General features: G+C 48.1%; 2 protein-coding genes across 9 annotated transcripts in view; one reads left to right on the forward strand and one right to left on the reverse strand.

Annotated features, from left to right (window-relative positions):
* Positions 1-1566, reverse strand: part of SPG7 (SPG7 matrix AAA peptidase subunit, paraplegin) — a 43188-nt gene extending 41622 nt beyond the window's left edge. The window contains exons 1-3 of one of the 2 annotated variants that reach the window (XM_030023890.2): positions 1449-1566; positions 915-1014; positions 486-590 (exon numbers count right to left, since the gene is read on the reverse strand). The gene's annotated coding sequence lies outside the window, so the exon portion shown is untranslated. Of the gene's footprint in view, positions 1-485; positions 591-914; positions 1015-1286; positions 1306-1448 lie in introns of those variants that run through there. The other variant, XM_030023891.2, reaches the window with a different exon arrangement.
* Positions 1567-1819: 253 nt separating this feature from the next.
* Positions 1820-13110, forward strand: part of ANKRD11 (ankyrin repeat domain 11) — a 159994-nt gene continuing 148703 nt past the window's right edge. For 2 of the 7 annotated variants that reach the window (XM_030023867.2, XM_030023868.2), the window contains exon 1: positions 1820-2094. The gene's annotated coding sequence lies outside the window, so the exon portion shown is untranslated. Of the gene's footprint in view, positions 2095-3318; positions 3338-9133; positions 9155-9192; positions 9376-13110 lie in introns of those variants that run through there. The other 5 variants (XM_030023869.2, XM_030023871.2, XM_041125631.1 and 2 more) reach the window with 4 other exon arrangements.

Below are 13110 nucleotides of genomic sequence, written 5' to 3' on the forward strand. Positions count from 1 at the left end.
GTGACGCAGCTGTGCAGGCAGCTGCCACCCACACCAGGGCACCTCGGCCACCCGGTCTGGGCAGGGAGCTGCGCACGCGTCCCCACTTTGTACTTGCTGCGAAGATCTGCTCTGTAAACAAGATTCTTCCCCAGGGGATCCCACAGGTTTTGTTCTACCTTGATGACACGAAGGGGCTCTGGCACTAGATGTGTGGTATGAAATAGACACGCAACAAGCATTCCTATTCTGCAGAAGGGTTGTACTGAGCTCAGGCATGGGGAGCTGTGTTCGAGTAACAGGATGGACCAGCACTTTTGGAGTTACCTTGGTGCTGGAGAGCACAAATGTAACACAGCGACTGTCAGGAGGAGATCCTGCAGCCTTGCCAGGGCTCGAGGCACCCAGGGAGGAGGACAGGCACCAGCAGCACTGTCTTGAATACAGGAACCGAGCCTCACGGGGCTGCTTGCCTGGGCAGCACACTCAAGCACACCCGCACTTACTTCTGCCGCTTCCGCAAGCCCAGCAGGACAAAGGCGGGAGGCTCATCCAGCAAGAACGACCATCCTTGTTCAGAGAGGCAAGGGTTTGGCTGTTTAGAAGAGACCCTGTAAATAAAACCAGCACAAAAGCCTCTCGTATTATGCAATCAGCACTTGAATGGATCATAGGAAAAAAACCCACCAAACCAAAACCCAGGCACAACCAACACAGCCCGGTCGGGAGCAAGTGAGCCCTCCCAGGGCCAAGAGGGAGCATGGCCCGTTTTGATGTGCCGGGGAGATCACTGGGGCCTGGTGGAGAAGCCACGCTTGGCAGCCTTTCCCTAGGGATGGCAGGAAAGCTGAGCTAGTCCCTGCACCACAGCTGGCCCCCGGCACCCCCAGCTCCAACCAGGGCATTTGGGGGGGTACACCAGTCTAGAACTTCACCTGCGTGATCCCTCCTTCTTCATCTGCTGCGGCAGCTGCGCAGGAACAACGCCTTACATAAATAACTTCCAAGAGGAGTTCCTCATTAACACGGCCTCTCCTGAAAGCAAAAACAAACCTTTAGCACCCAGAACGTTTAATGAGAACCTCGGGAAGGAGTTCAGCCCCAAAACACAAAGCGGTTTGCAGCGCGGCATCTCTTCCGAGCGCGGTCGCAGCAGGCGAAGGTGGAATGAAAATGGCGAATGAATGCCCGGTGTCTCGGGAGGAAGAAGTGCAATAGCGTGTGACCCCCCCGCCGCCGCCCCGGCAGCGGGAACAAACGCCCACCCAGCACCCACCAAGGTGGCGTTTCGCCCCTCAGCGCCTCACCCCACCAACACCCGGGGCGCCGAACGCCCCCCCACTCCCTCCGCCATCACGGAGAACCGGGGGGGTGGGGGGTCCTTGTTCGCTGTGTCTGGCTCAAAGACGGGGCAGCCCCCGCAGCGGGTGAGCACAACCGCTCCGTCCCTCAACGCGCCCCACACGTACCTCCGGGGGCCGCGGGGACCGGGGCCGCTCCGCCCCGGTGCCCGGTGCTACAGGCGCAGGCCCCACCCCGGAAACGCCGCCACGCTCACGACCTCTGGAGAACCCGCCAATAAACCGCCGCGCCGCCGGGATACGCCGGCCAATGGCGACCGCCTCCCCTCTCGGCCCCGCCTCCCCGCTCCCGTCAGCCCTCGCGCGCGGCGAGGGAGGGGAAAATGCGTCTCCGCAACACCCCCCCGCCGCCTCTCCCCTTACCGGCGGCGGCGCGCTGACGTCACGGCGGCGCGTACCCCTCGTTCCAACCAATGGGGCGAGCCGACGCGGCGGGCCAATGAACGGCAACGTCTCAGCGGTGGCCGATCGATCGGGCGGGCGGGCGGTAGCGCTGCGAGCCGAAGGCCGAGGCCGAGCGCGGCGGGGCCATGGAGCGCGCGGCCGGGAGGCGCCGCCGCCACTGCCCGCGCCCCCTCCGCTAGTCCCGCTCCGCCGCCCCCCCCTCCGCCGCGACCACCGCCACCAGCAGCAGCCCCTTCCCCCCCTTCCCCTTCCTCCCTCCCTCTCCCCCCCGCCGCCTCCTCTATGCGGCGGAGCCGCAGGCCTCGCTCCCCCGCGAGGCTGCCTTCGGCCCGCTGAGCCCGGAGCGCCGGTAAGGGGCGGGGGGGTGCGTGAGGGTAGAGGGGCTGAGAGAGGGGGTACCGGGAGTGGAGGGGGGGTGTGCGGGGGGAGAGGGCAGTACGGGGTCGGGTTGAGGGGAGAAAGCGACTTACCGGGGTTGAGAAGAGGATGTACGGGTTTTTTTTTTGGGGGGGGGGGGGAGAGGGGAGAACCGTGTGTGTGTGGGGTCGCTGGAAGGGGAGAGGTGGTGGGGGGCAGGGGGTGGAGGGGGCTGGCTGAGGTGAGGAGGGTTTGGGGGGGGGGGGGGGAAGCTGCAGAGAGAGCTCGGGGCTGGTGAATATTTAGGGGTGCGGGGGCTTGTGGGGTGCACTGCGGAGTGGGAGGAACGCGGGGGTCTGGGTCGAGGCCGCGGAGTGGCTCGCCCCCCCCCCCCCCCCCGGTTCTGGGTTTTTTTTGGGGGGGGGGGGGCACACGGCATCGTGCAGAGATGCGGCGGGGGAGGCGGGAGGGGAGCACGCATTTTGGGGTGAGCGCTGCGCTGGGAGGAACAATACCAAAAGTTGTCTGAAATGGTAATTTCCGTTTCCCATTTCATCATCCCCGGGTAGGCGTTAGCCCTGCGTGTGTGTGCGCAGAGGATGGAGCTAAACCGAGCTGCTGCCAGCCAGCCTGGCTGATCCGCTCTTATTTATTTATTTTCTAGTTTAATCTTTAAATTGGTTGGTATTTTTCTCCTCGGAGAAGCCTTTGTGTGCCGTGGAGGGGCTGCTCGACACCTTTGCCCCTTAGCAAAGGAGGGGGGGGGTGAAGAGGAAGGGAAGGAAAAAAAAAAAAAAGAATCCCAACCCAAAACAGCTGCACTTCTGCAGTCCAGAATTAACCTCCCCCAGTCCGGTAGATTGATTGCATGTTTAGAAAGGCAAATCGCCGCTCTTCCCCCACCCCTTGCCTCGAAAGGAGCCGGGATGAGCTGAGCCCTTGATGCCCTCTGCCCTTTCCCAGAGGGAGCAGCTGTCCTGCGAGGGGGGTGTGCGTGCGGGTTGAAAATCGGCCTCTTCATTGAGGCACAAGAGTCGGTGTGTGTACGGATTGGCTTCTACTCTTAAGCTTGGAGATCTGTTTTGATATCCAGTTGCAGGAAAGGGTTCCTCCCCCCTCCTGGTTTTGTACACAAAGTACTCTCTTACCACTGGGGACATGGCCCTATAGGCAAAGAACACATTCCAGGCAGCTCTTGAAGCAAAATTCCCTCCTGAGATGGCTTCTGAAATTGGGTATAGAACATTTTTTTTTTTTTTTTTCCCCCTGTGTAGGCAAAGATATTTAGCTGAAAACATCTTGTGAATGTAATGCTTTGTAGTGGCTGTGTGCTTTACTGAAACGCTGAAATTTGTCTAAATTTAAGGAACTTGGAGTTAAATGTATTTTTCCTTTTTTTCTGGTTTGTGCAGAAAATGGAACGTTTTTATATAATCACTCCAATTATTTCCTTTTTCTGGGGGAAGAAAACACTCTGTGGAGTCATGGAGAGGGAAAAGGAGATTAACTCTCTCGTGTTTTCAAGTGGCATCGGTACATTCTTTTGTATGTGCTCTACCAGGAACTAAACATTTGGCTTGATTAACTTAAAAAGTTGGTGTTTTTACAAAATGGATTTACTGGCAGATTAAAGGTGTGTATTGGAGTACTTTTAAATGGTTGTGGTGGCATGCGGTAGAAGGGTTTAAAATGCAACGTGGAGCGAGACCTACATTGACTTCTCTGTCTCGGCAGGGAAACTCTTAGGCACCTCGTTTTGTTATGCCTGCAAAACGTTGCCCTGAAGCTGCGTGACCTGTTTTCTTTCCGTGGGAAGCGCTCCGGCGGTGGAAAGATCTCTCTCTGAGGGGTGGTCTTTGCCTGCGTGGGTGCATGGTCGAGCTGCTCCTAAAGCACAGTTACCCTCGCAGCCTTTGTGCCTCTGTCCCCAAAGCAGAGCCTTGTCTGTGCTACCGTGTCCGTCCTGGCGTCTGCTCTTGCTTAGGCGTGTCTGGGGCTTGTGGAGCTCAGCTTTTCTTTTATGCAGAGATGCTCCAGGTCTCTTTGGTTCTAGGAGAACTTGTCAGTCCTAAAGGAGGTAGCGCAGGAAGGTATAAAACTTGCCGGGGCACATCTTGTCTGTGTCCTCCCTGGAAAAGGGCGGTCTGGGCTTCAGTGGAGTTTGCTGTGAACCTGTATTGTTAGGCTAGCTGGGGCTTGCATCACCTCCAGACTTGTCTGAGTAAGCGGTAAGGGTTTGGTTTGCGAAATTCACAGCAGGCTGAGTTGCCCATACAGCGAGCAACACATTGGAGTTTGGAGCGCATAGGAGCCCTTCAGTTTCTGCCCTCCAACTTGATCAGTTCCCAACTAATTTTTTCGCTTGTTTCTGTTCTAAATAGTGATTATAGGAGTCCTGGTCATATAAGTGTTAGCTGCTTTGACAGGCTGGAAACTGGAAATGTTACGTTTAGTGTTTCACAATTGGTTTTACTGTTCAGTTCTGCTTCTGCTTTTAAAACTGAACTCTTGTCTATATCTCCATTTCGTAAAAAACGTGGCTTGGGGTGAATTGATTTTTTTCATGTGCTGCTTTTTGTTTTCATGATGTTGTAATAGCGTTTTCTCAGACTTCTTCATACAGATTGTCCAATATGACTGTTGGTTTTGGATGGGGGAAGAAAATGCAAAAAAACCCCAAAACCAAGAAACTCTCCAGCAAAGCGCTGGGCTTCATTTCTTCATTCGTGTGTGGTGGACAACCTCTTAAGATTATCTTATTTTCTACTTATGTTTTAATTGACTAACTCCCCAAAAGTGCTGCTAAACATAACGAAGTGTATCGCAGTGTCGTGCAGCGTTCTTCTGCTGTTCAGTAGAGCAGACAAATGTATTTCTCTGGGGTCAGTGAAGACTAGTCGTGTTAATCAATACTGTACCAGCAGTGTTCCCTTTTCAGTAAACCAGATGGACTACTTACAACTGGTGGTGATTATTTTAACTGTGTAATTGTAACATGGCTGCATGATGACAGTGTTTCCTGCAGATACTTCAAAGGAAGGTTCCTGACAAGTATATCTTTACAGCGTTTAATCTGTACTCTTTGTCTTTATGTTGTGGCTTTTGGACATGTGTTTGAAGTACTAAGATTTTTTTTACCTCCTGCTTTTCTAGACATTAAAAGAAGGCAATACTCTGTAATAGTGAAGTGTCTCAAGTACGGGAACAAAACCAGGATTTTGGGGGCTCCCACAGTGGCGTATTGGTTTCAGTTAGCTTTAGAACCATGCAGTGACGAAGGCAAAAACTAGGAAGAGCTTTAAGTTACTGTGAGGAAATGGCAGTGTGTTTTTTGAAATAGTGCTTGAATCTTCTATAAGCATGCATGTGGCTTTGTTTTGGGGAAAATATGTTCTGTGGTGACTTGAGTCTTAACTGGGATGGTCTAATTACTTGGTGAAGAAATCCTTCTCCGAGGGAAGGAAATGCCCAGGACTGGAGCTGGTTAATTACATTTTGTAAAATTACCCAGTGACGGCTTTCTTACGAGGTTAGCCCCTCTTCCTCCCTCTGTGCGGAGTACCTGAATTTCAGGCTTGACAGTCTGCCTTATGGATTGAAATTCTTCCTTGGTATTAAGATTTAATGGTGGTAGGTACATAGCAAGCAGTGACAGGTACTACTGCTTTTCAGTACAGCAAAGCAAATAATACTTGGAAATATTTACATGGTGTTGTTTTTCTAATCGTATTTCCTTGATGAGGCTCTAGTAAAGGTGGCTTCTCTGCTGTCTCCATCGCGAGTGAGAATTGTATATATTTCAGTTGTAAAAGGCCGTGGAGAGAAACTGGTGTCTCCATAGCAAAGATTTTAGTGTTTCGTGATAAACTTGCATATATTTTTACCCCATCTAATTTAAAACAGTCTGCATGACACTTTACAGGAATGATTTGTATGCAGCTTTTAAATATTTTCTTTTTGCTGCAAGAGAGATTAGCGGCACAGAGCTGCTTTTTCTGAGGGTGCAGAGCGCTGGGATTCTCAGCCAAGTGTTATGTAATTTGTATGCCACTGATGCACGGTCATAAAAAAATACTCGCATAAATGTTGAAGGAAAGCTTGTGTAGTCAATTATTTGAAATCACAAGCATCCTGAATGGTATGGGTTTGTGCAGCTAGAGCCTTAATAGAGCATGCTGGGGCAAAATGCTGTCTTTCGTATCCTGCTGCGACGGGGGGTAGGAAGCTGTCAGTGCCTGTGGTCTGGGGGCTGGTTTTGAGTGTATTCGACCATACCTGGAATTCTCAAGCGTTCCCATCTGAGAACTAGTGTTTTCTGGTGTATTTTCTCATGCAACTGTTGGGTATTTAAAAACCTTAATTTGTGTGAGTCTGGGTGGTGGTGCTAGCTTCATCTGTGGCTAGTTATAGGTGATGCCAATTTGTAATCCTTTACAAGTGTATAAAAAAAAATAAAAAGAAGCTTAAATGCTAATAGCAGTGAAAAATCTGTTCAGCGTGTAGCGTGTGTGAAGAAAGCAGGCACACACGTTGGTCTGTGTAGTCTCTGTCAGCTGAGCAGAGGGCTTTTAAAAATCTGTTCTAATTTTTATGCTGTATGTGGAATGGCTAATCCCATAAAAGCCTCGCACCTTTTGACAGATGAAACACTGCTGTTCTTAACTTATTTGAGCAAAATATTTTTATAGATGGTATTAGCTCTGTGGCTCCAAGGGTAATGCAGTCCTTACACGAGAAAGATCTTGCTTTGATCTGACAGCTTTCAAGATCCATTTCCAATCACTGAGTTCCATTAACTCTGTTTATAATGGTGCCCTCAGACTTTTTTCTGTTTATGTGACTCTTTAAGGTGTTAACATTTCTGCGTATATGAGTTCTCTTTTAATAAACTGAAGGAGTAATTGGGGTCGGGAAAGGAAATAATCCTGTCAGAAGGTGCAGTTAATTATATCAGGTATTTTGGGCTCCAGAATTCTTCCTCTTGGTTCTTTAATGTTTTCCCCAAACTGTAGGATGTAGAGAGACTATCCAGTCGCCACCAAAATAGGGTGGTGTCTGTACAGCTAATTTTGGCAGCATGAAACCAGTGCAACTGCAGGCTTGCTGGCCATGAGGGTCGTGGAGGAGAGGAGGGGAGGCTTCCCCGGCGAGCAGCCCCTTCCCTCTTCTGCGTTGTCGCAGCCTTTGGCACGATCTACGTGGTCCGGCGTCCGTCGAGCGCGGTGCGGGAGCCCCGTAGCTCAGCAGCACCCCGTGGAGTAGCTCGGGTGGACGACGGGTGCTGGCCATCGGTGGGAACAGCCTCCCCTCTCCCTCTGTGCCTGCTCTTTTCGGGGTACCGCTGGCATCCTGCCAGACCTCACGTATGAGAAACCGTCCTGAGTTTTCCTGCCCCTTTCAGTTTTGGTAGTGAGGAGGCGTGAGCTCCTAAAGAGGACTTCTGAAACCTGTGTCTCGTCTGGTTAATTTTCATTTTCTTAAGTTCATCATGAGAGTAAGTTGTTCTACTCGTTGCAGTGTAGCTGCTGTGAACAGAGGCGAAATTGCAATCTGCGAAGGCTGAGGAATTGGGAGATGCTACCCCAAAGTAAACAAAAAGCGTGCAGTAGTCCTTAGTGTTGTGGGGTAGCAATGACGGAGAGTGAATTAGCTGTTGTAGCCAGAAGAAAGTGATGTTTTTTTCTAGGTCAGGGTTGAAGGCACTGTCAGGGTGGTGATGTGAAGCATATATTACTGTCTGCATTGTCCCTGCCATATGGATGTGTGCAGTACTGCCCTTGGCATTCATGCATTGAATTATTTATCCTCTAAAAATCTGTAGGCAGCCTTTCTTCCCCTGTCTCCAAGAAAACCAAACTTATCTGATGAGTATTTTTAAAATAAATCTTCCACTGTAAATTATTGCAGTGGCAGGAGCAAACTATCGATTGTATATTGCATTTGAATTAGTAAACCAGAGGTTACAACATTTGGTATTTCGTGGAAACATTGAAATATTAATTCTGCTGTTAGGTGCAAGAGTGTTCATGCTGGCGTTGGGTTCATATGTGACTAAAATGCATGCCTGTTCCTTCTTTAGCAACAAAATTTACAGACTTTGAAAATCGAATGGGTAGAAAACTTTTTAGTATGTGTAAAAGAAGCTTTGTCTCAGCTGTGTACTGAGGGAACTGATGTTTTTCTCACTTAGGAACAGCGAGAAAGCACCTGCTTTTCTCTTGCATTGTATTGGATTTGCTCTGAGAAAAATGTTAAGGTGGTTCTTGTTTGAGTGGTAGGCTTCAGGTCCTCAGCTGAGGACATCAGTGTCTGGGGGGGGTCATGGTGGGGTGGTTAAATGGCTGTGGGTAATCAGGAGAGGGAGGGGAAGCAAACACGGAAGGAAGCTGGCTATATTTTTTTTTAAGAGACTGACAGCTTTGCAGTATAGAAAAGGTCTAAAATAATTTACCTTTAGAGCAGCATAAAGCTGCTAAAATTGTATCACAGGCATGGCAAAGAAGGGAGATGTTCCCCTCTAAAAAATTCACCACAATCCAGAGGCAGCCTGTCCCTGAGGGCTTGACAGCTTGTGCAGCAAGAGGCTGAAGAGCTAGGTTTTGAAAGTACTGTGCTGCTCTGAATATCTCGATATGAAATGAAAATGTGCGTAATAAGGAACTCCTAAAAAAACCCCAAAACATTAAATAGCTTTAAAGGAATATAAGGTGAATGGAAACTTAATAATGAAGTATAAAATGCTTAACTGCAGTTCATGGTGCGTCTTCATTTTAAATAAAGCACATATGAAAGTGCTCCCCCTCCCCCTGAGCACAGAGCATTATCAGCTTATCTGGGCAGGAGTTCAGAGCCATAAAAACTATATCCTGCTTACACCTTCCAGCCTATCCTATGACCTGCTCTGTGTAAACAAGTTGTACCAGGAGCTCCAAATTACTAGTAAGTAGCTGGGTTTTCTGCAGGCTGGTTAGGTCCAGGAGGAGCCAAGATACATTTCCAAGAAGTTCTCTGTTGGGAATGGTCTCCTGATAGCTGCCTTCTACAGGGAGGAGGTAACAGATCTGATATCCTGCTGACTGGGGCAGTGACCGTATCCTGAGAAAAGCAGTAATCTTTTGGGTAGACTTTACACTTTCAGTCTGGTGTTTTCCATGTTATGCAGGATGATGGCTGTTGCAGATTGTGAAATGTCAGTGTTGTCGTAACAACACACACCGCTTGCTGCACCGACTGTTGTTCTGCTGTTGCGTCAGGTCTTGGATGGACCGAATATGTAAGCCTATTTATAAAGTACTGCTATAGTTATATCTTTAGATAGATGGATGAGATTAGCTGTGCCGATGCTGGGAAGAGATATAGGTAGATGCGTGGAAGGGGGGGGGGGGTGTGTGTGTGGAAACAAACATCCTGCTCGTGGTTGTGCTATGGTTGTTTAAATACCACTGGGTGAGCTGGTGTTCTAGTTACAGGGTTTGGCTGCTTCCCATAGCTAGCTGTCTCCTTGGTTTCATCTTGCAGCTAGGCGCAGGCAGATACATTTATCCGAACTAGATTGTAGGTCTGTAATGAGCAACCCTGGGTATTTTTGTGTGTCAAACTTTACCTTTCTGAGCAGTCCAAGAGTTGAATGCACTAGCCAGGTTTGAAGACGAAAGCCTGTTCTCCTTGAACGTTGACCTTTTTATTCCAACTCATGCGGTTTCTTGTCCTACCAACTCAGAAAGGACATGTGAGAATACGCTAGTTTTGACAATCAGGATAGCTGATAACTGCTGTATCTTTTTTAGTTTCCTTCCTTGCTGTAGCCTGTCTCTTGGCACGCGTTGGGGTACCGTGCAATGACTGTCCTGGTCTCTGACCTGTTTGATGCTCTCCATTTTGCCAGCAGCCCAGAAGGCTTCTGGCTTTCTGACCAGGATCTGAGGTGCCCTGCATTACTTGGAGCTGCTCTCTGTTGTGGGTGATGGTGGCAAATTAAATTGCCTTCCCCTGTGATCAGCACTGGTACCGGGGTGTTAAACTTGTTCTGTGGTGAGAGCTGAATTGCCTTTGAGTTAGCCTGCATCCAGGGGAGATCAGATGAGAAGTCAACTTTGTGGCTTTTTCCTGGTGTGCTGAGTAGTGCTCCTTAGTTAGAAAGCTACAGGTTGTAGTCTTAAAATGCTGACTTTACTTCTGCAGTCTGTTCCGTCTGCTAGCTTCCCCTACTTCACCCACCATAATATTTCTTCTCCCTTCTGTCTGTCCCTCCCCCTTCCCGGGAGCCTCATCTGATGGAGGTTCTGTTCGACTCTCTGCTCTCTCCTTGGTCCTCCTCATCCAGGATTCTTGTCTCTAATTTTAGCCTGTCTGGCTTTTGATGTTCCCTCCCGTCTGTTCCTGCCTTTCTCGTTATCTCTGAGATCATCCTGCATCTTCATCTCCCTCTCCAGATCTGGGCCTTGTTTTTGCATGGTGGGAGGAAAGCACTTGAAAACGGAGTGAAGCTACAGTAGCGTTGGGAGGTGAAGGATCTGAGGGCATGGAGACTTCTGCCAGGGATGAGAATTTGGGGTGCTGGCAGGTTGGGTATGCTGTTGTATGCCTGTTGTGCTTACCACTAATGGCTCGTTACCTCTTCTGCATCACCGTCACCACTTACGGTCTCTGGTTAGATCAGCTCTTTGAATCTTTGTCGTAAGGATCCGTCCTGTGTTTGAATGGTGGGGCTCTTTTCCATGACATTACCAGCAATAGTTGTAAGCAGAATTTACTCTTTATGGGGCAGTGCAGGTAATTGAAATCCACAAGAATCCTTCTGATGGTCTCTTCAGAGCTGTTATCTTGTCCATCTGGTGCTAATTCACTTGATGCAGCTTGCAATAGAGAAGGGTGCATGGGAGGTCTGCTGGCAATGTTGCATGCTTAGTATTGCCTAGCAGCCTGGCTTTCCCCTGAACCTCCTGCCGTTTGCTAGGGCGTGAAAGCTGCAAACTGCATGGTTTTCTCTAGAATTTTGCTTCATGTTAGCATACATTTGCTTACATTTACAGAGAAAAAGACTTTTCTAATGCGGGTGCCTTTTGACACAGTAAGCCAGTTCTCAAAAGGATGTGGTGCACATCAGCAGAAAGCAGGGTACCCGACCTGATAGCTCTGGCATTTGGAAAGGTAGCGTGGCCTGGTGGGATTCATCTGCTTGAAGACTAGTGAGGATGGTGTGTGTACGCATAATCTGATTTGTGCACAGAATACAAATACTTGCTGTTGCAGACACGCAGCCTGTGGTTTTAGAAGTTCTCTTGTGAGAACAAGATTGAACCCCTTTACCACTGCAGCAAGGATCTTCAGTAGAAACCCAGTGCTAGCAATTAGTGAAGGTTTTAAAAGGCACCTAGCAACTGCTACTGTAGTTCAATTTGCAGATTTTTATTTTATATTTTTTTTTTAGTCTAAGATTTGTAGCTGCTTTCTTTGCGTTTTGTGGAGATAGTCTGCATGTTGCTGTAGAGAGAGAGGTGGAGGGAGTTGTGGATCAGTGACTAAATTAGTTGAAATGATAATGGTAATGCTACTGTGGGCTCTGCAGCAAACGATCCTCAGGGAAAGTGGAGCATGACTGGAATATATTTGGTGGTATGTGAATTTGGTGTTTGTGGGTAACCTGAGCTCACCTGTAAAGAGTTTTGTTACCCAGATACTTTCTGACCTAACTTGCTTTTGTCAACAGTCGCACCAAATGATTAACGAATGATGCTTTCCATGAGTGTGGTTATGTAAAATGTTAATACGCTGCATTTTTTCAGATCAGCTTTATAACATGCGCAGGGCTTTAAGTCGAACTTCAAAGAAGATAGTTTGCTTTATGGTTGAACCTATGAGCAGTTTTATGTGCAGGGTGGAGTGAACTTGTGGAGAATATTGCAGTTTTCCCACTGTCATAAAAAGTTATGATCGTCATGATTCAAGTATTGTTCTGTAGGTGGAGGCAAGAGACAGATGCAGAGGTCAGTGGGAGCGTGTATGGAGTAAGTTCAGATGTGCCAGCGCAGTGAATGCTGTCTTCTGTGTTCCCAGCTCACTGAAACGGGTTCAAAAAGTGCCTTGTGCTCTTTCTGGGTCTTCCTAAGAAACCTGCACCTGTGTTACTCGCGGAACAGGCAGACCATTTCCATGGGAAAGGAACTTGGCAGGGGGAACCTGTGAAACGCGGCTGAGAGGGGTGCTTTTTTCCAATGCAGTATTTTAAACCGTTCTTAAAACGTGGCGCTTCAGAGTGGAAAAAGAGACTGTAAGTCAGTTTATAACCTACTTTCTTTCTTTGGGCTTTTCTTTGGGGTACGAGCCAAGTGAGTTAAAAAAATAAATAAGTGGCTGCCTCTTGAACGAGCCTCATTCCAATTAACTTCACTCATGCTTCAAAAGATACTTAAAAACTGTGATATATTCCCTAAAAACCGGACTGTTTAGGCTAAGTGATCATGGTGGGAGAGTAGGATAACCTTTTAAAGCCTTAATTGTGGGCTTTTCTAAAAGTATCTGACAATGGGTTCTCGTTGACCTGTGCTGCTTTTAAACCATGGTGAGGTATAAGACTCTCCTAGCTGTAGTCAACGCTGCAAATTCTGAGCTATAAAACACTTTTCAGTTTTCAGTAAGTTATAGCTGATTAAAATAAGTCACTATTCCAGTTTCAGTCAGATCTCTATAAATATTCTGAGTGACTTAGCCTCTCGTTTAAAACATTTTCTCTTGGGATGAGGGAGGTATAAATGTGCTCTTTGTTTGCAGCCAGGAAGATTAAAGGATCACAACATTCAAAAACGTACGTGTTAGATCTTCTGAAAAACTGTTTCTTAAAGAATGTATACGATATCTAAATGTGCAAACACCTTTGCTACAGTGGGTTTTTTTCCATTCTATTAGCTTGAAGAATTTTATTCTGAATACATTAAAACTTGAAAAAAAACCCAACAAACTAGGATCCTTATCTTTGGATGATCCATTAGCTGTTATAGACTGCCTTTTA

This window comes from Aquila chrysaetos, chromosome 9, assembly GCF_900496995.4.
Source record: "Aquila chrysaetos chrysaetos chromosome 9, bAquChr1.4, whole genome shotgun sequence".
Lineage (NCBI taxonomy): Eukaryota > Metazoa > Chordata > Aves > Accipitriformes > Accipitridae > Aquila > Aquila chrysaetos.